This window comes from Drosophila serrata, unplaced genomic scaffold, assembly GCF_035046125.1.
Source record: "Drosophila serrata isolate PLE 108 unplaced genomic scaffold, ASM3504612v1 contig_276, whole genome shotgun sequence".
Classification (NCBI taxonomy): Eukaryota; Metazoa; Arthropoda; class Insecta; order Diptera; family Drosophilidae; genus Drosophila; species Drosophila serrata.
The window spans coordinates 11,152,645-11,175,942 of NW_028257174.1; the positions used below are offsets into that span (position 1 = coordinate 11,152,645).

Below are 23,298 nucleotides of genomic sequence, written 5' to 3' on the forward strand. Positions count from 1 at the left end.
GGGAAACAATGAGAATGCGTGGCTGATGAATTACTTGCGATGCGGAGTGTGAACAAAAAGGGAGGGAGGGTGTGGTGAGAAGGGGGTCGGAGTTAGGTCAAGTGCTAAGCCCCCTTCTACCCCCCTCTGTGACGAATTGCCAAGCTGCCCCTGAAAATGCAGCCTCGGCCCTTGAAAAGTGCAACAAAATGAAAAAAAAGAAAAAGAGGAAAGAAAAAAGAAGGAAATAATGGGGGTCTTCTAATGGTGATCAATCTTAAAGGCTTTGACTGGCTTCTATATGCTGAAACCAACATTATTTATTTATTTATTCATACTAACACCCGTTATAAAAGCATGGGTATTATGTTAGGTATTTTACATATATTTAAATATTTCATATTTAAATATATCATATTTAAACATATCATAATAAAAGACAAATTGTCATTGAATAACTTTACTTTGCTGTTTATAATTTATTATATATTATAATTTCAGTTAAGAGCTTGTAATGTTTTAATTTAATTTAATTTTATAGGGGGTAACAGAGTGGTCAAAAATTGTCAAAAATGTATTTTATATATATACAAAATATTAAAACTTTACTTCTTCTAGCCATTTTGTATTATTTTAGAATTTTATGAAAATCAATCAATTATATCAAATAGCTGCCAAAAAGCGTTGTATTTCTCTTTCTCTAATTTTGCTTCTCCCTCTCTCGCTCCCACCTTTCCTCCAACTCCCACTCTCCCTCTCACTCTCACTTTCCCCTCTCTCACTCTTTTAGTATGCCCATCTCTCTCTCTCTCTCTCTCTCTGTGTATCTCTAGAGATGCCTCTTGCTCTCTATCTCTCTCTGCTCACCTCTAGAGCAATCTCCTTCTCTCTCGCTCTCACTTTCTCTGCTCTCCTTACTCGGGGACTATAAATACAGGCACTGCCGGCCGCGCGCGCCTCATTCAGTCCGTGGCCTCGCTCCTGTTAACATCTAAACATCTAAAGTGATAGTGAAATGATACTGATTGCATGGCGACCCGAAAAATATCACCTGATCAATGGAAAGCATCCGGATAAACAGGAAGAAGCTCACTTTAATTGAAGTCATCAAGATAAAAACCTCTTCACTGGAAGGAATTAAGCGATGACTAAGCGGAATAACCGGCCGTCCCGCTGTTTACATCTATGGAGATAGAGATAGTGATAACCCTTCGACCCAAAAATATGACGTGGCCCATGCACAACATCTGGATGAACAGAAAGAAGCTAACTTCGAAGATAGCATTGGAAGCCTAATTAAAGTCACCAAGAATATAACTCTAACAATAAAGGAATTAAGCAAACTATGTGTCCTCCACTGCGGTAAGTCCTAACCACGACATTTATATATATATATATATATATATATATATATATATATATATTTTTAGATGCTGTATCAATGTCTTACTTATGCTAGTATCCTTATAAAGATTTATTAAATTGAGATAAATGCATCTTTGGCTTAGTTGTGATCGATTTCAGATTAGAGCCCATGATCCTATGGGTAAATGCATGTATCCATACACTTCGGCTTCTCGAAGTTAGCTTCCCTTCTTGCTTATTATAAATTATAAATACTAAACGAACTTATAATAAGCATAATAGATAAAAAGTAAATGTTTTCCTCTAAAAATAAGGTATTAAAAATACATTTATTTTCTCTTGTTTCCTACATCTCTTTCACATGTCCGGCAACGCTTAATAATTTGACAGCTCGCCTGACAGATGGGCGGAAAGAAAGAGTCAGAAATACCAAAAAGGAGTTTACTCTCCTCAATAATAAATTAGCTAAGAAAAAAAAAGGAAAACGAGACAAACGGAACCAACAAAAATTGTAAACTGTAAATGGAACAAGAACTCAACGAGCGACAAATGCAATTTGGTAACGCATTTCAGGAAAAGGCGAGGGACTTTGGGCCCAATTCGAGTTTTGCAGTTTGCAGTTTTGCCGTCTGCCTTAATAGCCATTAGCCTGGGCAATTTTCTCAGCACAACACAGTACACACAACACACACACACACACTATACACACTCTCTGCCAGACCGACTCACACACATGGATGAAAAATTGGCAGAAACGCATAAAAAACCGAGTGCGAGGGCAAGAAGCAGAGCGCGTTTTTATTTTGGACAGGAAACGGAAATGACTCGAATTGGTTAACACTGTGTGTGGGTGTGTGGTGAAGTACATTTTAGTAGAAGTAATTAAATATATCTTCTTCCGACAAACTTTTAATTTAAGCTTAACGGGAGCCAGATTTAATTCAAAGAAATAAATAACATTTTAAAATACATTTAAATAAATGCAATATTTAATATATATACAAAGTATATAATATAATAAAGTATATCAAATGTATTGTAATTTGTTTTATACTTAAATAAATCATTATATCACAGTTAAATATATTTTTTTAATATTGTATTGATCGCTATATTATTCTAAATACCATATACATAAATAATAACATAATCATGTATTTGGCATTTTACAAAAGTAAGCGATATATTCCAGTTTAATATATTTTCTGTATAATATTGTGAGGTATATATTTTTCTATGTATCATATACAAATTTGTCTCTTTTTTTACATCCCTAATCGAAATTCAACATATTGGGACCTGTTGCAGAGTTCAGACTTGACAATAACTAGCGAACTTTTAAAACTTTTTTAATAAAATGTATAAAATTTACAAAATATTTCCCACCTTTCTACATATCGGGCATACTCTCTAGATGTTTCATGAGGTATTCAAACTGTGTTGGGGCAACCAGATATCCTCGACCAGCTGCAATCTATCAACCGACAAAACGCCTGCAGACAGAAACAGAAGGAAGCGAATTGCACACAAAAAATACAAAAACCAAACAGAAACAAATAAATACCCAAAAAAATAAATAATAACAATAAAAAATAAATAAATAAAAGCAACCAACCAAGTGGCGACCCAAAAAAAATTGTGGGCAACCCAAAATAAACGAAAACTGAGCAGAAATGGATTTATGTAAATATTAATAAAAAATTCGGCCATAACAATTTGTATTCAGCGTTCATCTGTCTGTCTCTCTGTCCGTGCGAGTGACAAATATACCAATTAAATAAATGCCAAAAAATAAAGGGCTTAATGCCAGAAGAATATGCAAATAAACATTTATTAAGCCAAATCACGCAGCAGCACAACAAAAATTGAGAAAACAAAACAAAGAACCATTAAAAATTGAACGATTTCTGAAATGAAACATATTGCTCATAATTTTCATTGTATTTTATTTAAGTGGGATTTTTGTTAGTGTGTTTTTATGATTTTTTTTTGTAAAGCTTTATGATACTTTATGATTTTTTATGTTTCTTAATGATTTTGTATTATTTTTTATGCATTATTATGATTTTGAAGTGTTATTTATTGTTTTATGGAGTAATTTAGGCTGAATGATATGAGTTCATTATTATATTAAAGGGAAATATATGGAGTCTCTTTTAACATTAATTTCTTTATAGAAAAATCTGTAATTTAGGTACTTTAATCTTGTTTAGAATAAATCATTTAATTTACTCAAAGCTTTCTATATATATCCTTTAATGTTTTTTTTATTTATAGATAAACTCTTTTTTTTAAGAATTTAAACTGGCCTATATTAAAAATACAATTAACTAAAAACTATCTATAAAGAACCCACAAAAAAGGTAAAGTTCCTAAGCAGTTCAAGCTCATCTTTTCCTTATGTCAGCATATTATATTTTTTTATTTTATATATTTTTTGCCTGCAGTTCATTAAAAGTCAACTTGAAGCCTTTTTGGCCAGTATCTGGATCTAAGTGCGGCTAAAGTCTTGGCTATATCTCTGTGTGTCTCTATGTGTGTGTCATTTGAGCGCCATTTATGCGGCACATTCAACATTATCAGCATTTATTTCGCCACTCCTTGCCTTTTCTAGGTTCTTTTTTCCTTGTTTTTTTTTTTTTTTTTGGTTTTTATTTCGCTATTTTTCCAGCGTAATTTCATAGCCCAGTTAAAAGGGTGCTGAGAGAGGGGTTAGAGGGCAATGGAGGGGTTTGGTGTGTTGTTGTCTTTGGTGTTGTTATAGCCGCCAACGCTGATAACAATGTTGAATGATGAAAAAGCCATTGACGGTGGAGAGTTGCACCAATGATGCTTCATGATGATGATGATGATGAGAATGAAGATGATGATGACAATGCTGATGATGACTATGAAGATGATGATGATATGATGACTATGAGACTATGAGACTATGATGATGTTGATGATAATGACACTGGAAATAATGCTCAAAGTCTGACCTGATGATGAAGGTAATGATGCTGATGGTCAGAATGATGACAAAGCTGATGATGTGGCATCGTTGTCTGGCTCAGACACACAGTTAAAAATAGAGGAAAATCTTAAAAAAAAAAAATCTCTCATCATAGCGAAAAATATCTAAATAAAATAGATTTTGCGAACCAATAAATAACAAATTTTTATATGACAAATTTTAGAAACAAATCAACGTTTAAAAAACTCATAACTCAGCCAAAAAATCATTAATTTTAATTCGGAAACCTTTCCTATGTTAATTTTTAAAAGGCTAATAAATCTGCATACTCCATTTAAAATTTAAAAAATTATAATTTTTATCGATTTTTTTGTTACAAATTTAACGATGTAACCCCTTAAAAATTTAGAAAAAATTTCAAAATTTTATTTTTCAGTCGGAGATGTCTAGAACGACTCGGCTGTTGATGCTGATCAAGAATATATATGATTTATAGGGTCGCAAATGATTCCTTCACTGCCTAAGAAGCTTCGGACTATAAATATAATACCCTTACAAGGGTATAAAAAAACCTTTTACAGCTAAATAAATATTTGTTAATCTAACACAACTTTTCTCTCACTGCACACGCATACAGATGAACATAAAACCACACACAGAGCTTCCATATAAAGCGTATAAAGTTGCGCTTTATCAACAATGTGTCCAATTTATGGTGGACAACGAATGGTATTTTGGGGGGGCTAAAGAGGGGGTGGGGCTTTGGAATGGCAGTGTGTGGACATAGTCGGCGTTACTCCCCCTCTACCCTTACCCACATTACCAAGCGACGAATCTCGCACTCCTTTGGGTCTCGTCCCCCGATTCTTCTTATTATTTTTATTGCTCGTCGGACGCACTTAGGCAAAGTGCAGTAACCCTGGAGCCCCCGATTCGGAGGAGTTTCCTCCTATTTCAGGTTCTGGGGCAGGGGATATGGGGATGGGGCACAAGAAGACCCAAAAAGATAAGCGAGAGCAACACGAACCAAAAGAAAAATAACGTAAAAAGAAAAATCTGATTTCATTGTAATTGATTTCTTTGATGAGCGAACAATCACAGTTGTCAGGTGACGACTTTTGGGATATCATGTATTACGTTAATTTAAATTAAATTAATACCAAAATAAATATATACATTACATGAAATGTAAATAATTAGATAAAATAAATAAATGTTAAAAAAATAAATGCAAAATAAATACCAAATAAAAAATATTGCAAGAGTATTCATTAAGTGCTTTAATAAAAAAAAAAATAAATAAATAAATAAATGAATTTAATAAATATTTATAAGTAACTCACAACCTTTGATTACCCATTAATTTAACAAATAAAAGAACTTGCCTAATTTCTGTACTTTCTCACAACCAAAATACCCATCAAATTTAAAGAATATCCAGGGTATGGAAAAGCAGATGAAGAATAGAAAGGTGGGGTACTTTACACCTATTTTTTGTGTGTTTTTTGGGTTACAATTAAGAAAGACATACTAAAATTAGAGCAACGATAGACGCCTTCGCTTTTCCTCTATTTTCCCTCATTTTCTCCCTCTATATCCATCTCGCTCTCTATCTCACCATCTGTCTATCTCTTTTCAACAAAGGCTGCTGCGAGGTCTGACAGATGCCGATGGCAGTTTGTCGTGGCTGCCGCTGTCAATTAAGTCAAATATGATCGAGTGCGCGGCGTCATAAATCTCATACAACTGTCAAATTTTAGACAACTTCAGACTGCGACACAAACCCACAGTTTACACTGTGAAAAAAAAAATAACTGTATGCCATTTTCTTTGAATATTTGTCAGAGAAGTTTTCATAGAGAAATATAGCAACAAATAATTTTGTTTGTTGTATTTGTTATGTTTTTGGTACCAAATTTAATGAAAATGTTCTGATTTTATATAAATAAAAGTTTTTTATCTTAGTAAAAGGTCTCTTTTTATGAATTTCATATCCTACATAATAAAATTAATATTAATTTCAACACCAATACAAATGTATACAAATGTTAAAATATATATATCACATTTTAATAATTTTCATTGCCTAGAAATATTTATTATTTTTGCAGTGCACAAGTGCTTGGTGTGTGCTTTAAGTGTGTGTGAGAGTGTGTCCAAGTGCAACACCCAACTATGGGCAAGCAATTGCAACTGCAACTCGAACTGCAGCCGCACATTTACAGCAATTAAGCCAAGACATAATCAAGGGTTAATGGTTTGAGAGGGGTTAAGGAGGTGGGCGGGGGTGTGAGTGTGAGTGCTGCGCCGCGGCTGTGGCAGTGGCACATATTGTCTGGGAATCGAGAGAAGAATGTTTAATTGTTTGCCTTTGATTTATACTCGTGGTCGAAGCGCATTTGCGAATGCTGTGGCAAAATCCATTGTAAAAACCCAAAAATGGGGGAAAAATTGAGAATAATATAGACAAATCTTAATTTATTAATTAGTATTTTATGTAAAACTTATTTAAACTTTAAAAGATATAAATATAATACAAATAAAATGCTGACTAAAGACTTTGCTTATATATTTTCTTAGATTTCTGCCTCTGCATCTTTTATATTGTTTAAATACTTTATTTACCTCACTTAAATTTAAATTTAATTTTATGATGCATAGATATGAAAATATTCAATATTTAATATTAACACCGACTTATGTATCTTTATATTTGAACTTAAAATTTGTATTTCTAAACAAAAAAAATACCCACCGTACAAAAAGCTAAGTTTGAGCAATTCAAATAACAAATTTATAAACAAATAAATAATTTAGTAAATAAAAATAGTTTTTTTAGTTGTATATATATTTTTGGTTATTCCTAGATATTAAATTAAACTTCAATTAATAATTTAACCCACAAAGTATTGGCCATCAGGTATCACAAAGTCGAGTCAATTTATTTATTATTTTATGTTTGGTATATTTTTTTATACACTTAGAGGGTATTATAATTTTAGTTAAAAGCTTTAAATTCAGTAATGGAGTCATTTCCGACCCTATAAATCATATATATTCTTGATCAGCATCAACAGCCGAGTCGATTTAGCATTATTTTGACAGAAAAAAAAAAATTGAAATATTTTTCAATTTTTTTAAGGTGCTTCATCGCTAAAATTATCAAAAAAAAATTGTCAAAAATTTAAATTTTTAAAAATGTTAAATAAAGTATGCAGATTTATTAACCTAATAAAAACTAAGTTAGAACAGCTTTCCGATTTAAAATTAAAGCTTTTTTGGCTGAGTTATGCGATTTTTTAAATTCGATTTATCAAAGAAATAGTCATATAAAAATATCAATAAATATCAATTCAAAGAATGCCAATATTTTAAGCTTAGTTATAATCGATATCCCATTCTATCCTATAATTCAATAGAAAACTTCAAGGGTATATAAACTTCGGCTTTCCAAAGTTAATTTTCAGTCTCGTTTTTTTAATGTTTCTGTTTCCATTTAGTTCCATTCACTAAACCAAATCGGAAAGCCAATTTTTGGATCACTTGACGAGCCGCAACAACAACAAAAAGAAACAAGAGCTGAAAATCACCCCCTAAAACCCCGCCGTTTTTCCCACCATCTCAGGAGTTGGAGTAAATTATACGATTTAGCTGATAATCATATGGTTGGATTTGTGGGCGTGACAAGTGAATGGCATACAGGTGAAAAACCAGAAGTGAGAGTTGAGCTAAGTGAATATTTGCATTGAATAAATCAGCAGTTTATTCCGAGTGTTTATTTTGTTATTTATACGTATGAAAATAATAAATAGTTCTTGCGGGAAGCAAATAATTATTCCGTTTAAGGCTTGCATATATTTATTTTCTTTTAAGAGGTTGAGTTTAGGGAATTTTATACTGCGAAAAGAGGTGTATTTTAATGGGAAATAAAACTGATTTCAAGATTTTGAAGCAAAAGAAAAATTTGCCTTACAAATTATAATGAAATGTATTAATATTTATACTAAAAACAAGTATTCATACAATACTAATAGTATAAGTTATATTTATTATAAAATAATTGCTTGTTTAAATTCAAGTAATGTAAAGCTAATTCTTCAATTCATTTTAATACGAAAATTTAGGTATATGTCAAATTTAAATGTGTATTTTTAATGTATTGTAGTAAATGTTATATATTTACTATACACATATATATACATTATATTTTACTGTATAAATTATCTATTCCTTAATATACATATTTGTGTATATTTATTTATTTATATATTTTATTGCAAGTCCCTCTAAATACATTTATTTTATTTGTTACCAAATATAAAGGGTATAGGTGTAAGTTTAGTAATAGGGCTTGATTCTGTGGTGACAGGAGTTGTGTTAGCCAAGCAACGAGGCCAAGATCACAGCAGCCACGATACCAATCTCCGGATCTCCCAACTGAAAAATCCAAGCAAAACCTCATCGGAGAATGGCCAAGACAGAGAACTCAGAACTCAGAACTCGATGTGAAAATGCGATGACCGGATTGATTGAATCGCATTACACGACCTATGGAATTGCGGAGAGGAGATTGAAGGGGATTCACAGTGGTTTTTAGAGGACAACCTAGAACCTGAACCTAGAACCTCGAAAGGTGTTTAGCAAAAGTTCAAGTAAATTTCTGATTTGTATAAATGATTTAAGGGTGACATTTAAGCGTCGAAATATATCTTTAAAAGAAAAAGTACTCCATTCGGAATTTAATGGATTGTTTATTAAAGAAAGAAACTATCCATATTGATTTTATTAAAACTGGATAATTAAGTTCATTAAGTTAAATACATTTAAATTTGTATTTAACTTTAAAATGCTAAAATTCAATCTAAAATAGCAGAAAAAAACTAAATTAAAAGTAATAAAACCTCCTCCCTTGTTGGCCTTGTTGAACACCATTTTTGGAGCCACATTTAATCCGAATTTAAGTGGGCTTATTTTGTTAAAATTTGAAATTTTGTCATCAGTTTTTTGTGTTCATTTTATCAACCTAATTAAATTTTCAATTTGTGCGTGTTTTTAGTGGGTATTTTGATGTTATTTCAGCGGCTATTAAAATTCTCTTTCTCTTTCAGTTTTTTTTTTTGGGAATGTCTTTTTAATTTGTTAGGCGGCCCACTGTGCCCGGTTAAGGCCACAAGCCGAGTGGCCAATATGCATAGATCCAAGTTCCATATCCCCAAACCCCAAACCCCAAACCCCAGCCTCAACCTCAACAAATACTTTGCATCCAAAAAATGTTTTGTAGACAACTGAGCCGTTTGTTGGTGTTGCTCGCTGTGAACAGCGTGATGCCATCAGTTTTGGAGCTTGGAGCTTGGTCTTGGACTTGGGATGGCGACTCCGACTTGGGAATCAAAGTCGGAGTTTGGATTTGGAATTGGAATCGGAATTATCGCGGTGCATTACTCAGTAGTGGCCTTCAGTGTGTTGACCAGGCCCAGACTTGGGCTCCATGGAAATGAAATGAATTGTGGCCAAGAGAGCGAGTCGAACCACAAAAGAAAAGTTCTGCCAAAGGCACTTGGAAAAATATTATATATAAATGATATGGTAAATAAAGAAAAAAATTTATATAAATAATAACATAAATAGTACTGTAAATATTACTATAAATAAACTGTAAATACATAATATTGCAATTGAATTATAGGATCTAATCGGAAATATATTACAACTAAGCTCAAAAGATTCACTTTCTTTGAATAAATATTTACTTGTATTTTTATATGAAGATTTTTTCCAAAATTTAAACTTAAAAAACTTATAACTAAGTCAAAAAAGCATTTATTTGAATTCGGAAACTTTTCCTATGTTAGTTTTTTGCAGCTTAATAAATCTGCATACTCAATTTAAAATGTAAAGAAAATTAATTTTTTCTTGATTTTTTTTTTCAATTTTAAAAACCCCTTAAAAAATTTCGGAAAAAATTATAATATTTTTTATTCATCCTAAGTTAGCTAGATCGATTCAGCTGTTGATGCTGATCAAGAATATATATGATTTATAGGGTCGGAAATGGTTCCATCACAGTGTTTCAAGCTTTTGAATAGAATAATAATACCCTGCAAAGGAAGGACCTGCTTTCAATGGATTTTACGCAAATCTATTTTAAAAATTCTCAATTCTTATTCTTATAAAAAAATTCAGATACATTTTGAGTTTAATTAAGTCAGCAAAATTAAATCTCATGAGATTTCTTGTCTGAAAACTAATACATAATATACAAATCATATATATATATACACACAAATATTATAAAAATGTGCAAAAAAAATGTATAAATATTAATAAAGTATACAATTTCACGTATCAATTTATCAATAAGCTAATTTATCTCCAAACCCTATTTAAGACTTGATTTTTATCGTATTCCTGTCTAAGCCTTTAACTTGATCCAATTTAGTACCCATTTTCTTACAGTGCATGGCGAGGTGGAGCCCTCTCAACCTGGTGTTGAAGTCAAGGCTCCGTTATCGCCACGCATATTTGCATGACTGCATTTTCTTGGCATTATTCTCTAGCTGCATTTTTCTCATAATTTCCCAATAACTAACCATATCGCTTAAAGGTTGCCTTTAAATATTTCTCAAGACAAATAAATGCATTGAAAATATATTGTATATATGTATATATAATTTGTATATTAAAATATATTTCTCAAGACAAATAAAAGTATTGAAAATATATTGTATATATGTATATTTAATTTGTATATTAAAATATAGTGTACTAATGTGTTACAATTTATATTCACTTAATGCCCCAAGGCTTGACTCAAAGTGAATAATTTGTTGTATTACCAATTCAGTGTAAATTTCTTAATGGATATAAATAAATGCCTTCGAGGTACCCAAGTGTTATAGTCCATATATATATACATATATATATGATTCACACTCCACTGGCAGGCCCAAAGCAATTTGCATTTCGTTTGGAACAATTGACAAATGATTCATAGGCTCTGGAATCGAAATACAGAGTACGAGTCCCTCAGTCCAGTGCCGATCGATAAGCGTTTCAACGGGTTGGACAGCTTCAATCATTCCCCATTCCCGCACCTCCGGTTTTAACTATACCCCGACCCTCGGAATACCCTTTAAGAGCGACACCAAGTGCCCTTGAAAATGGCAAAAACACATGCTCCTCCATGGTGCTGGGAGCTGCAGTCATCCATCGATCCATGGCTCTTTTGTGGCCAGTCGCCAGTCCATTTGAAGTTTAAGTTGAAATGGATGTGAGTGACTGTGAATATGTGAGTGTGAATATGTGAGTGTGATTGTGAATATGTGAGTGTGACTGTGACTATGACTGTGAATGTGGAGTGAGCTAAAGTGAAGTGAGTGGCACACAAAAGATGCCTGGCAAAATGAGCAGAAACAAAAAGAATAACTAAGTGCAAGACAACAAACAGTGGGTTCATTTAAAAATATATATATATTTTAAGAAAAATATATATAATTTGTTAAATAAATTCTAATACTTTTCAAGAGTTTCTTTAACTTTTTGTGTACCAATTCCCGTAATAAATTCCCTTTTAAATGGATATTTTTAAGCTCATCAAGCTTACCCCAAAATATAGTTTTTCCTGTGACTTTTTTCTGCTTTAAATAATACAATTTTCCATCCACTGTGCACCTTGAAAAGGAGGGGGCAAAAAACCACAAAACGGCAATTACGTTGCCACATTGCCATTGAAGTCATGTATCCGTTGGGTCACAAAATACAAATACAATCATAAATAATATGATTATGATACCACATAAGCTTGCTTCTTTTGCGTCTGCGCAACCTGCATTCTAAAGAGGAGAGAGACCCCAAAAATATCCAACAAAACTTGCAGTCATTTGACAAAAATAAAAAGTTAAAAAAGAATAAAAACAAAAGCTAAACCAAACCCAAGATGAGGAATGCCCCTGCGTGGCTGCACGTTCGCTTCTGTTCAGAGAAACTATGCCACATAAAGTCACATATTCCATACCATAATCGGTACAGAGCATACGAAAATAAGGCTCATACTTGTAGGATAAATACATAATGGAATAATTTTGAATAAATAATATAAATAGCTTTTAAAATCACTTAAAATTCATATAAGCTTTCCTGATAATTCCCAAAAAAATGTAAATACATTTAGTGAAAGTAGTAAAAATATTATTTCATTATTGTGCCTTAACTTATTCACATAATCCATTTTATATTCTGTACAGAATATACAAAAATAAGGCTTAATCTTGTAAGAGTAATGATTATTAGAATAAATTCGTATAAATGATATTTATACCTTAAAAATCTCTTAAAATTCTTATACCCTCTCCTGATGATTCCTAAAAATATACAGATACCTTCAGTGAGAGTATTGAGAAATGTTATTTCATTATCGTGCCATGACAATCAGTCAGCGACTTGGCCGGGGTCTCTTTTTAAGCAACAACTTGAAATCAACTTTTGGGGCTCGCTCGATCGTTGTTGTTCGTCACGTTGTTCTTGGGTGTTAGCTATGCTGTTCAACATGATCGTTTGGGCCAAGAGCCATGAGTAATATTTGTTCAACAACAACACACACACTCTCACACACTCATAGGCTGCGGCGGCACAGCAACGCCCTTTTTTCTCGGCCCGCCCCCGCCCATTCTGGCCAAGTTATTGAGCCCAAAACGAACCTAAAAAAAAAAAAACTAAAAACCAAAACCGAAATGAAACCCAACCGAAACAGAAAACTGAAAAAGAAATATAGCATATAGCCAAGTTGAGCGGCGAATGAGGCCCATTAGCAAAGTCAAGCGCCGGCAAAGTCGACCAGGAAACTTTAAATTTATAGTTGTGGGGATTTTTGTATGCTCTTTCTTTTTAGAGGTTTTAATAATTATATAGGTTATTTTGGTTCATAAAATATATAAATCTTGTATTTTTTGTTAAGTATTGAAGAATTATTTTTACTAATGGTAGAAGTGCATATAAAACTTTAATTTATGCTACTAGTCACATAGGGTTAAGGAACCATAAGGTTTATAATGAATTAAAATATTCAACATTAATATATAAACAAAAAAAAGAAGCTAACTTCGGCACAAAGCTATATGATATAGTAGTCCGATTTTTATTCAATTGTACACAAAATTTTAAATTAATATATAATAGCTAAAAATTAAATTTGATGAAAATCTGCTGAAAACTGGAAAAGGTGTTATATTTTTTCTTAAAATTTTCCGATAGTTCCTACGGCAGCTATATATATGTATATATATAGTCCACCGATTCGCAATGATCCCACTTATATACTAGTAAAATTATATAGAAGAAAAGTTCAATAGTTTCATTCAAATAGCTTGCCCTTAAATTTGTTCCAAAATGTATCTCGCACATCTGGGCATATGATTCCCAACTGGTTCTAACATCCCCGGAACGAAGTGACTTCTACCCACCAAGTCTCAGATATGTGTTGTGTTACAAAAGTTGCAAGTCATTGTTTATTAGTGTTCAAAGTTAGATACTGATCATGCATACTAACTGATCATAGTTACTTACTGATCATAGATACTTCCTGGTCAAAGTTACTTGCTGTTTATTGATACTTACTTATCATAGTTACTTACTGATCATAGTTACTTAATGTTTATTGATACTTATTGGTCATAGTTACTTAATGGTCATAGATACTTGCTGTACAGAGTTACTTACTGGTCATAGATACTTACTGTTACTTACTGGTCATAGATACTTAATGTTCATTGATACTTACTAATCATAGTTACTTACTGTTCATTGATACTTAATGTTTATAATTACTTAATGTTCATTGATACTTACTGATCATACTTACTTACTGGTCATAGATACTTAGTGGTCTTAGATACTTACTGATCATAGTTGATTACTGATCATAATTATTTATTGATTATAGTAACTTACTGATCATAGATACTTAATGTTGATAAATACTTACTAATCATAGTTGCATACTGCTTATAGTTACTTACTGCTCATACCTTTTATTTATTTAATTTTTTGGAATGGGCAAAACACATATTTACACGTCGGACTCATAAATATGTAAGGTCATTCCGAAGAAAACAAGAGCTTTAACTATAGAGAAAATGCAATTGATAGCCGATTAGTTTTAATTTTAGAATTTTAGATTTTCCCAGTTTCTATCTAAGATAGAAATTAGTTCAAACGTAACTTTCTTAATTAGAGTATTGCTAATTCAGTACAGAAAATTTCCCGACTTAGCGCCCGCACTACTTTTTTAAAATATTTTTTAAGTTTTTTGTTTTAAAGGGGCTGGGGGGGGGCGTGCTCGAAGCGCAGCAGCAGCTGCTGGCCATTGTTGTTGCTGTGGCATTTTTCAAATTTGCGCATTTGTCTGCGCTTTGCATAATTTTCGTCTTATTTATTTTGCGGTTTTTTCATTTTTTCATTTTGTTTATTTTTGTGTATTTGTTGTTTTTGTTGCTGCCGCTGCTTGTCTCCCGCGTTTTGGGTCATATTTTTTTGTTGTGCTGCGCAGCAAATTTGCCCCGAAATGCCGAGTGTTTTGTTTGGCGGCTTCTAAGTGGCCAAAAGAAAAAGAAAATGAAAAAAAAGAAAAGAACCTCCACAGTCAATAGGAAAACAACAACAAAATTAAAAAAAAAAAACGAAAACCGCAGCAATAAATGAGTTTCGGGTGATACAAAAATACCAACTGGCGACCGGCAGAGACAATAAAGTTCAGAGTTCGGCCAACAAATGGGGGCTTAAATGGTCACTTGTTGCCATTTTTTGGTTTTTAATAAGGCTTGGCTACATTTTCCTTGTCAAAATTATATTTTTTAATAATTGCAAAGGTTTCAAAATACTTATTAATTGGTCAATTTGTGTAAGATATAAAAATGAAATAATAAATATTAATATTTAAGGAGTTACCTTACGAAAGTTAGATAATTTAACTTGATTTTGTCACAGGGCTTTAATATGTATACATTTTTTAATGTTGCTTTAATTATTATTCTTCATTAAAAATAGTATGCTATAAATGACCTTAAATTATGCAAATTATAGTGTCATTAGGTACCTTATTTAGTTCAACTAAAGGTAAATTAACTTTAATATACATTTAATAGGGTTTGTTGATGATATGATGATACTACTTAAACAATGATTATTGTTAAGCTAAACAGTCTCTTTATAAAAAAGAATATTAAAGTCACATAAAATACTGACAATACATTTTTTAAATAAGAGATAAGAATATATATTTCCTTTAAAACTTTACCTAAATGAAATTCTATTAATTTGTACTTTAAATACATTATTTAATCTATTTAGTTAGCTTAACTTGATACATATATTTAATACTTATACCTAATACGTATATTAGTCTTATTATACTACATAATTTTATTTAATTTTAATTGATTTGATTTATTTAATACCATGACGTTTATAAGTTAAATACTTTGAAGTTACTGCACCAACTATCAATAATTTAAATATTATATATATAAAATATAGGTGCATTAAATAATAATATTTAAACCTGATTAAATTTTTTTGTGATTATTTTATTATCAATTATTTTGCTGTACATTCGGTAATCTCTTCTCCTTGTTTTCTTTTATCTTTTTCTTATTTTTTCTGTATTTTTGTTTTGTTTTTATGTTGCTTTTTTTTCGACATTCCCGCTGATTGCTTCCCACCCATTTACCATTTTTGGGGTGACTCGAGCAGAAGTCAATTCACCTACAAAAGTTCGCGGACCCGCAACATTTGACCCCATGTCGCTAGCTGTTGCTATCTCTCTCTCTCTCTCTGCTCTCTTTCTCCCCCTTTCAATCTTTCTCTATCTCCCTCTAGCTCTTGTGGTGTTTTCGTGTAACAGTAATCCAGTTGCAGGCTTCAGCTTCAGCCTTTGTTGCAACACGCTTTTTGTGGCACGTTCGTTGCTTGAGTCTTTTGTTTGCCACGCAGATTTATGTCATTCCTTTTGGTTTTGCTTTTGTTTTTTCTTTTTTTTCTTTTGCTTTGCCACTAAGGGGAGGGGTGAGGAAGGTTGACAACAACTTCAAACTGACCAGGCTTTTAGGGGTACAGTGAAGCAAGGCTAACAGAGGAAACAGCTGTTTTTTATACTTTTTAAATATTAATGTATCTTTTTAATTTAAAAAAGACTAGATGTATTTATTTTTATTTGTGAATTTGTAAAGCCAAGAAATTTGTATTCATTGTGCTTGAAAAAATGATCTATTTTAGTTATTTTATGATAAATTTAGTTTGTTTTCTTTTTTTTCCGTTTTAATTATTTTTGTATAAATATTTTTTAGCATTTTATTTGCAACTTTAATGTAATTAACATATTTTTAAGGACCTGAAGGAGGCCTTCCTGTACTTCTTCAGTCCAATGCCTTGTGCGCCTCTTGCTATTTTTTCCTGCATTGCATTTTGCTGCTGTTTCTGTTGCTGCTTTTGTTGTTGTTGCTTTTGTTGTTGTTGCTTTTGTTGTTGATGTTAAATTTTTTACTTTTTTGTGCATTCCTTGGGCGCACGAACCTCAACCGGTTTATTATTGTTGCCGCTCGCCGCTTGCCATTTTAGTTACATTTACGAAGCAAGAGCAGTTGCCTGAAATTGTTGTCAGGTTGGTTTGCTTTTTTGCTTTTTGATATTTCTTTTTGCCTTCTGTTTTTGTTTTTACTTTTTGCTTTTACTTCTTGCTTTTTGCTTTTTGCCTTGCTCTTTGCAAAACGGTGAAGAGACAAGAAACCAAAAAGAGCAACTCCTTCGCGGAGACAACTCCTTTTTTCAATTTGCTTATGCTTTTCTTTTACCTTGCTTCAATTTTGCTTTTGCTTAGCTTTTATTTTTCTTTTATTTAACTTTGCTTTTATTTAGCTTTGTTTTGGTAGCACTTCTGGCTCTGGCCTCTCCTGCATCCTGTTGAACCGGTCCAAAGACGTCGTCAACTCCTTGCCAAGAAGCCAAAATAAAAGCAGAAAACCCGATACGAGTCTCTCTGAATGCCAGAGCACAGAATTTTCCGACTTTTGGTCAAGCATAATTGATTTTTTGCGGTGTTTTTATTTAATTTGTCAATTAAAATTTGATATTTCCAACATAGAACATTTTGTATATAATTTTAATTTATATAAACCGTGTTTATAAAATCACAAAATCAAGAAAATATGTATTAAAACAAGGCCTAATCTTTTCTGGTATTGCTTAAATAATAGAAACAAGTAAGAAACGCATAAGAAGTTCTAAATATAATACAGAATACGATTTTTTAAATCAATAAAATCTTTTATAATTTTTACCACCCCTTTAAGAGTTTTAGGATTCTTCAAATATTTCTTAAAATTAAAAAATTTAATCCTTAACTTGCACTAAATATAAAATAATTAAAAAATGCAACACCTATTTATTAGAAACCCCTAAAAATAAACCCAAAATGTAATATAAATATTAATATTTGTTTTTGCAGTTCGAAACAACTTCCAACTCGAACTCAAACGTAAATTGAAGCCCGAACTAGTTGCTAACATTAGCTCTGTTATGTGTTTTACATTGCAAGCATGTTCATAGCATGGCACTAACAGAACACAAGAACGTACAAATTCCGAAAACTGTTAACTGAACACAGATCAGTAAGAGCGAACTCTGTTCGATGTTCGATGCTCCAAGTTCCACTTTGCTGTTGTTCGCTGTGTGGAGTTCATTGAAGTTGAAGTTGCGAACACAAGAAGCCGCCTTTCAAACATGTTCCATTTGCAGCGAACGTGTTTGAGCCCACTCGGCAGCCTTCGGCTCGGCTCGGCCTGTGAATGAAGCCTATAAATACAAGTGCAAGCGAGCCATTCGAAAAAAAATTTTACAATTTTCGTTGTCGTGCGGCCGGTCGGAGAGAAAAATAATTGTAAAACACAATATCGATGTTTTAGAAACATTTATTTCGAACGGTGCTCTCGGATATAAAGTCGGACGGACAGTCGATATATCAAAATCGGTGTTTATTGAAAAAATTCGGATATTTTTTCGTCAACGGTCGCGTTTGTGAGCGTGTGTGTGTGGCCAAAGGAGAAATTGTAAAAAAAACCGGTTCCCGCACTTCTTGCAATTGCCAGCCTTATCCCAAAAAAAAAATCCAACACAAAAATAAATACAAATAAGAAGGTGTAATGAAAATAAAATAGAGGAAAGGAGGAGAAGGAAGTAAATAAAATAGAGAATCGCTCGCTAAACATCATCCCAAATTCGGCTTGTGTTTTTCCTACGTTTTGCGTTTTTTTTTGGTTGTTGCCTCTCCTTCCCGCTTGTTATTGTTGTTGTTCCCGTTTCGTTTATTTCGTTGTTGTTGTTTTTTTTCCCGATACGATTGAAAGGATAAACCATTTTCTACGGGAATAAAAACCTCCCGATCGCTGCATTATTTTTTTTCCTGTGACCAAAACGAAGAAAATTCGCTGAGAAAAATATTAAGTGAGCCAGTGCACAAGAATCAAGGCAAAAGCGAAGTTAGAAGAATCAAAGCCAAGAATTAAGAGTCAGTGCCAAAACCAAGAAAAAAATATAAATAATAAAGTGAGAAATACGAGAAATTCAAGAAACAAAACAAAAGTTGCAAAATTTACCGAAAATTCCTGCCGAACACGAAAAATACAAGAAAACGAGAAAGCAAGGAAAGAAAGGTAAGGAAAAGTGAAGTGAAGTGAAGTAAAGTAAAGTAAAAAGGAATGAAACGGACGAGGAGAATATTCAGTTTGTTTTGCTGTTGCCCTGCTGCACCATTCACTTGCATTTTGCGCAAGGGAGATGGCCAGACAGGCGGCCAACAAGAGTGACAGAGAGAGAGCAAGCGCTCGAGCAAGATCTCGCCTACCTGTCTCTGCATCTGTGTGTGTGTGTGTGTTGGGATCAGTCTTTTCTTCACTCGCTCTCTCTCTCTCTCTCTATCTCTCTATCTCTCTGATGCTCTTTCTCCTTTGGTCCATCTCTTTGTTATGCATTTCTCATTACAATATTGCTGCCCTCTTTTGTGGTTTATTTTTTTTCTTTCACTGACAAAACCCTATTTTGTAATTGAGCATCCCCTCTTCTCTCTCACTCGCACCTTTTGCGACAATTTTTCTAAACTTTTCCATGAAATTGGGTTTTTAACAATTGAATTATGATCTTAAATTATTTTAAAGTCACTTTATAAACTTTATTTTCATACCAAGCAAAAGAAGGTCCACATTGATCGCTTTTTTAAAAAACGGATTAGAAATATCAAAAATTTAATATTATAGGGAAAAGTTCTAAAAAATTTAATAATAAAAACACATATTATGATTTTTTTAATAACAAAAAATAGTTTAAATAAGTACTGAGTAAGCAGTGTTGTTCTTTTACAGAAATTTAAGTAATAAAACATTGTGTTACTTGAAAACTGAGTTGTGTAATACTATTTGAATTGCTAAAAGTCTTTAGAAATAGTTTAAAGTTTAAACTTTAAAGGTTATAGTCTCAAACTACATGGAAACTATAAGAAATCGAAGCAAACTTATATCAGCTTAACTTAAGCTATATTTATTTTGAAAATAATATGATATTATACGATTTTAACATATGAATGTATGAGTTTCTTTATATATATAATTTATAGAATATTTTTAGAGCCACAAAGATCACTTGTGAGATAAAAACAAGTACTTAGTTTTAAGAGTTATGTTTTATTTAAACTGAGAACCCACAAAGTTGAATGGAATGTGTATAAATTCCATAGCAAAATTACTCCACAGATGATGTAATTACATCTAGTTATAAAACCCCATTTCCAGTTACAGAAAAATTCGATTTCTGGCAACTTTGGACAACCGTAGTTTCGTCGGTTTTAGGTTTTAGTTTTTAGAGTTTTTTTTTTAGTTTCTAGCGCGCCAAGTGCATGACATTTAAATGGCCTGACTGCAGCGGAAAAATAGAGGGAAAAATCGGGGGAAAATCGGGGCGGAAAACTGACATTGTTAAGTGCCTGGCAATGTGTTGCATTGCATAAGAGTCGACAGGGACCAGCAGCATCCAAAAGAGGGGAGACAGGGGACGGGGACGAGGGCGTGGCGGGGCAGGGCGGTTAATGAGCCACAGGCAATTTGAATGCCAATTAAGTGGAATCTAAATAAAAATTTTGCAATTTTTGCGGTCTAATTCAGCAGCAGCAGCAGCAGATCAATATGGCCCCAAGTGAAAATGGTTAGGGAAATGGCAAAGTTTAGAATAAATAACAGAAAGGACTTTGGAAATAAATTGAACAAAGAATTAAAAATCACAAAAAATATAAGCCGCAGAATAAACAATAGAAAAACATTAGTAGAATAAACCAAAAGTGTTCATAGATAGTTAAGAGTAATTAAAGTGATTATACAATTGAATTTAAGCAATGAACAAATTAGAAATAATATTATTATTACATTTATTATAGGTTTAAAAATAACTGTCTAATTTTGAAGCAGAAATATAAAAGTTACATTAAATTTCTGGCTCTTGGCTACTAAAAATGTAACCAATCTCTACAAAAATATAAAAATAAGAACGAAACCCATGGTAGCAGCTTAAATAATCCATATTAAATTTTGTAAGATCCGCAAATAAATCAAGTAAGGCCACAAAAAAGTTAGTTAACAACGCCATTAACTGTAATAAGAAATTAAGAAAGGAAAAGCAGGCCTCAAGAACTATGTGAATCTAAAAGACAGACTATAAAAAACAAAAGAACAGACTTGGAATAAACCAAAGGGAAAGAAAACTATATAAAAGAATCAAATGAAGTTGGAATGGATGATAGTAAATGTCGCTGAGAACAATGTTGCCACAAAAAAAAAAAACAGAGGAAATCGAAAAGAAGTCTGGGAGTAAAGATATATCACAGAGATGATAGATAATAAATGGAAACTCAAAGGTGAGAGTCAAGAGATTAAAGTCAAGTCTAAATAAATGTTTCCAGGGAACTCTGGAACTTGAAGTTTGTTGCTTCTTAAAATAATTACCCAAGTTTTCAACAGATCTTGTAATTATTAAATATAATTTTAAGTTTGCTGAGGCATCTCTGAGAGTTTTTTTTGGACTTTAAACTGGGTTTCATTTCTCTTTTTGTTTATTGTTATTTTAATTTTGTTTTCTTTATTATTTTGTAGTGTTTTTTTCTTCTTGTTTGCCTATTGCTGTGTTGTCTTTCGCTTAAAGGTTATATTTATTCAACTTTTATTGAAAATGCCGTATGCGAAAAATGAAAATAAACAGAAAGTTAAAATGAAAACGTTATGAGACTTCAAATATAAATTGAAATTAAGAATGTGCCTATTTTGATTTGATTTTTCAGAGAGTTTAATATATCTTACTACTTGAGATAAAGAATTTTAGCTTCTAATTCTATTTAAATTGATTTTATTCAATGAAATTGATGAGTAATTTGGTGTTCTTTTGCAGTTATTTAATAAGGTTATTAATATCTTTTTCCCTTTGGTGTATGATTACCCGCTTTTATTTATAATTTCTTTAAATATTGTGTTACCGTTGACCATTTTTCCCAGCCTTTTAAACGATAAATAAAAGTTTACACAGACTACAGGCACCTTGCTCTAGCTTTTCTTGTAGTTTTCCCTGGCAGTTTGTCTTTTTAATTGAGGGAGAAAAAAAAACAAAGAATGAGGATATTAAATTTCCAAATGATTTTTCAATTTGTGGAAAAAGATTTAGGGGAGGAGGCAGGGGGGAGTCACACGGAAAGGGGTTCCCTGGTAACTTGACTTTGATTGCTTTGAGCTGATAAACGTTTGAAAAAATTCTGACTAAACGCCCCGTGACCAAGACCTCCACCTCCTCTCTGTATTTTTTTTTTTGTACTCCATCTGACAAGCGACAAATTGTTTTGTGTGTGTGGCAAACTTTTCAAAATAGAAAAAAGAAGAAAAATTACAGAATGAGGGGGGGGGGGGCGAAACAAAAACACTTTTGTCATGCTCTTGCTCATATGACAATTGTCTCGCAGTGGTTCACAGTTTTCCTTTCCATTCTTATATACATTTTCCTACTACTTTTTATTTTTTGCCCATTCACGGTCAACCACTTGACCTGGCCAACAATTTCCACTCCTGGAAAAAAATGAAAAATGGAAAAAAATGCAGAGGGGCGATTACTTCAATGTTGATGACTTCATGTCAGCAAGTTTTGCAACGTTTTCTCGATGGAAATACTTTGGGAAAAAGGCAAATGTCAGACACAATTATCTTTCAAAGAAAATAATAATAATTCTTTAATTTTTGATATGTCGCCGACAAGCTGGGAAATCCCCCTCAGAGAATTTATGTCTTGACTGCGTGTGAATATATATATTATATGGATTGTTTGGGAAAGTTTTCCCAGACTTACGACAGCTTTCAAGACTCTAAATGTACTTGAGAACTTGAAATGAATATATCAATTTCAAGTTAATGGATTCAATCTTTATCTTAAACGTTGTGTTCTATCATTTTATAAAGCTCATATTAAAATGCAAAAGAAATCGAGCTGAAATCAAATCAAAACTCAAATCGATTAGCCCAAAAAACCAAAAAAAAAATGGTTAATGTTAATGAGAAGGGCACTCTTGGCGCTGCGTGATATTTCGCCCAAGTTAATGTCATTCCATATGAAATCTCAGCAAAAAAAAAGAAAAGAAAAAATATTAAAAAAAAAACAGAAACACAGCAGAAAAAAACTCAAAGAACAAAAAACGAAAAACTTGTCCCTGGCCAAAAAGACTTGAGAGAAATTCGGTAATTTGGAGCGAGCGAGCGTTTAATCATTTAAAAAGCATCTTTGTAGGAAAGTCCTCATGCCACAAGGTCCCCAGGACTAAAGGAATTTATATGTCTTAAGGTTGCTATGGTTTTTTTTATACACTTACTAAATATATAACATTAAGCATTGACTTGACAATAACTAAAGACCTGAGCTATTATAGTTCTTAACCC

General features: G+C 32.3%; 1 protein-coding gene across 1 annotated transcript in view; it reads left to right on the forward strand.

Annotated features, from left to right (window-relative positions):
* The first annotated feature begins 18,171 nt into the window (after window positions 1–18,171).
* Window positions 18,172–23,298, forward strand: part of LOC110181950 (uncharacterized) — a 102,614-nt gene continuing 97,487 nt past the window's right edge. Inside the window, exon 1 of the mRNA XM_020949889.2 lies at window positions 18,172–18,999. The gene's annotated coding sequence lies outside the window, so the exon portion shown is untranslated. The remainder of the gene's footprint in view (window positions 19,000–23,298) is intronic.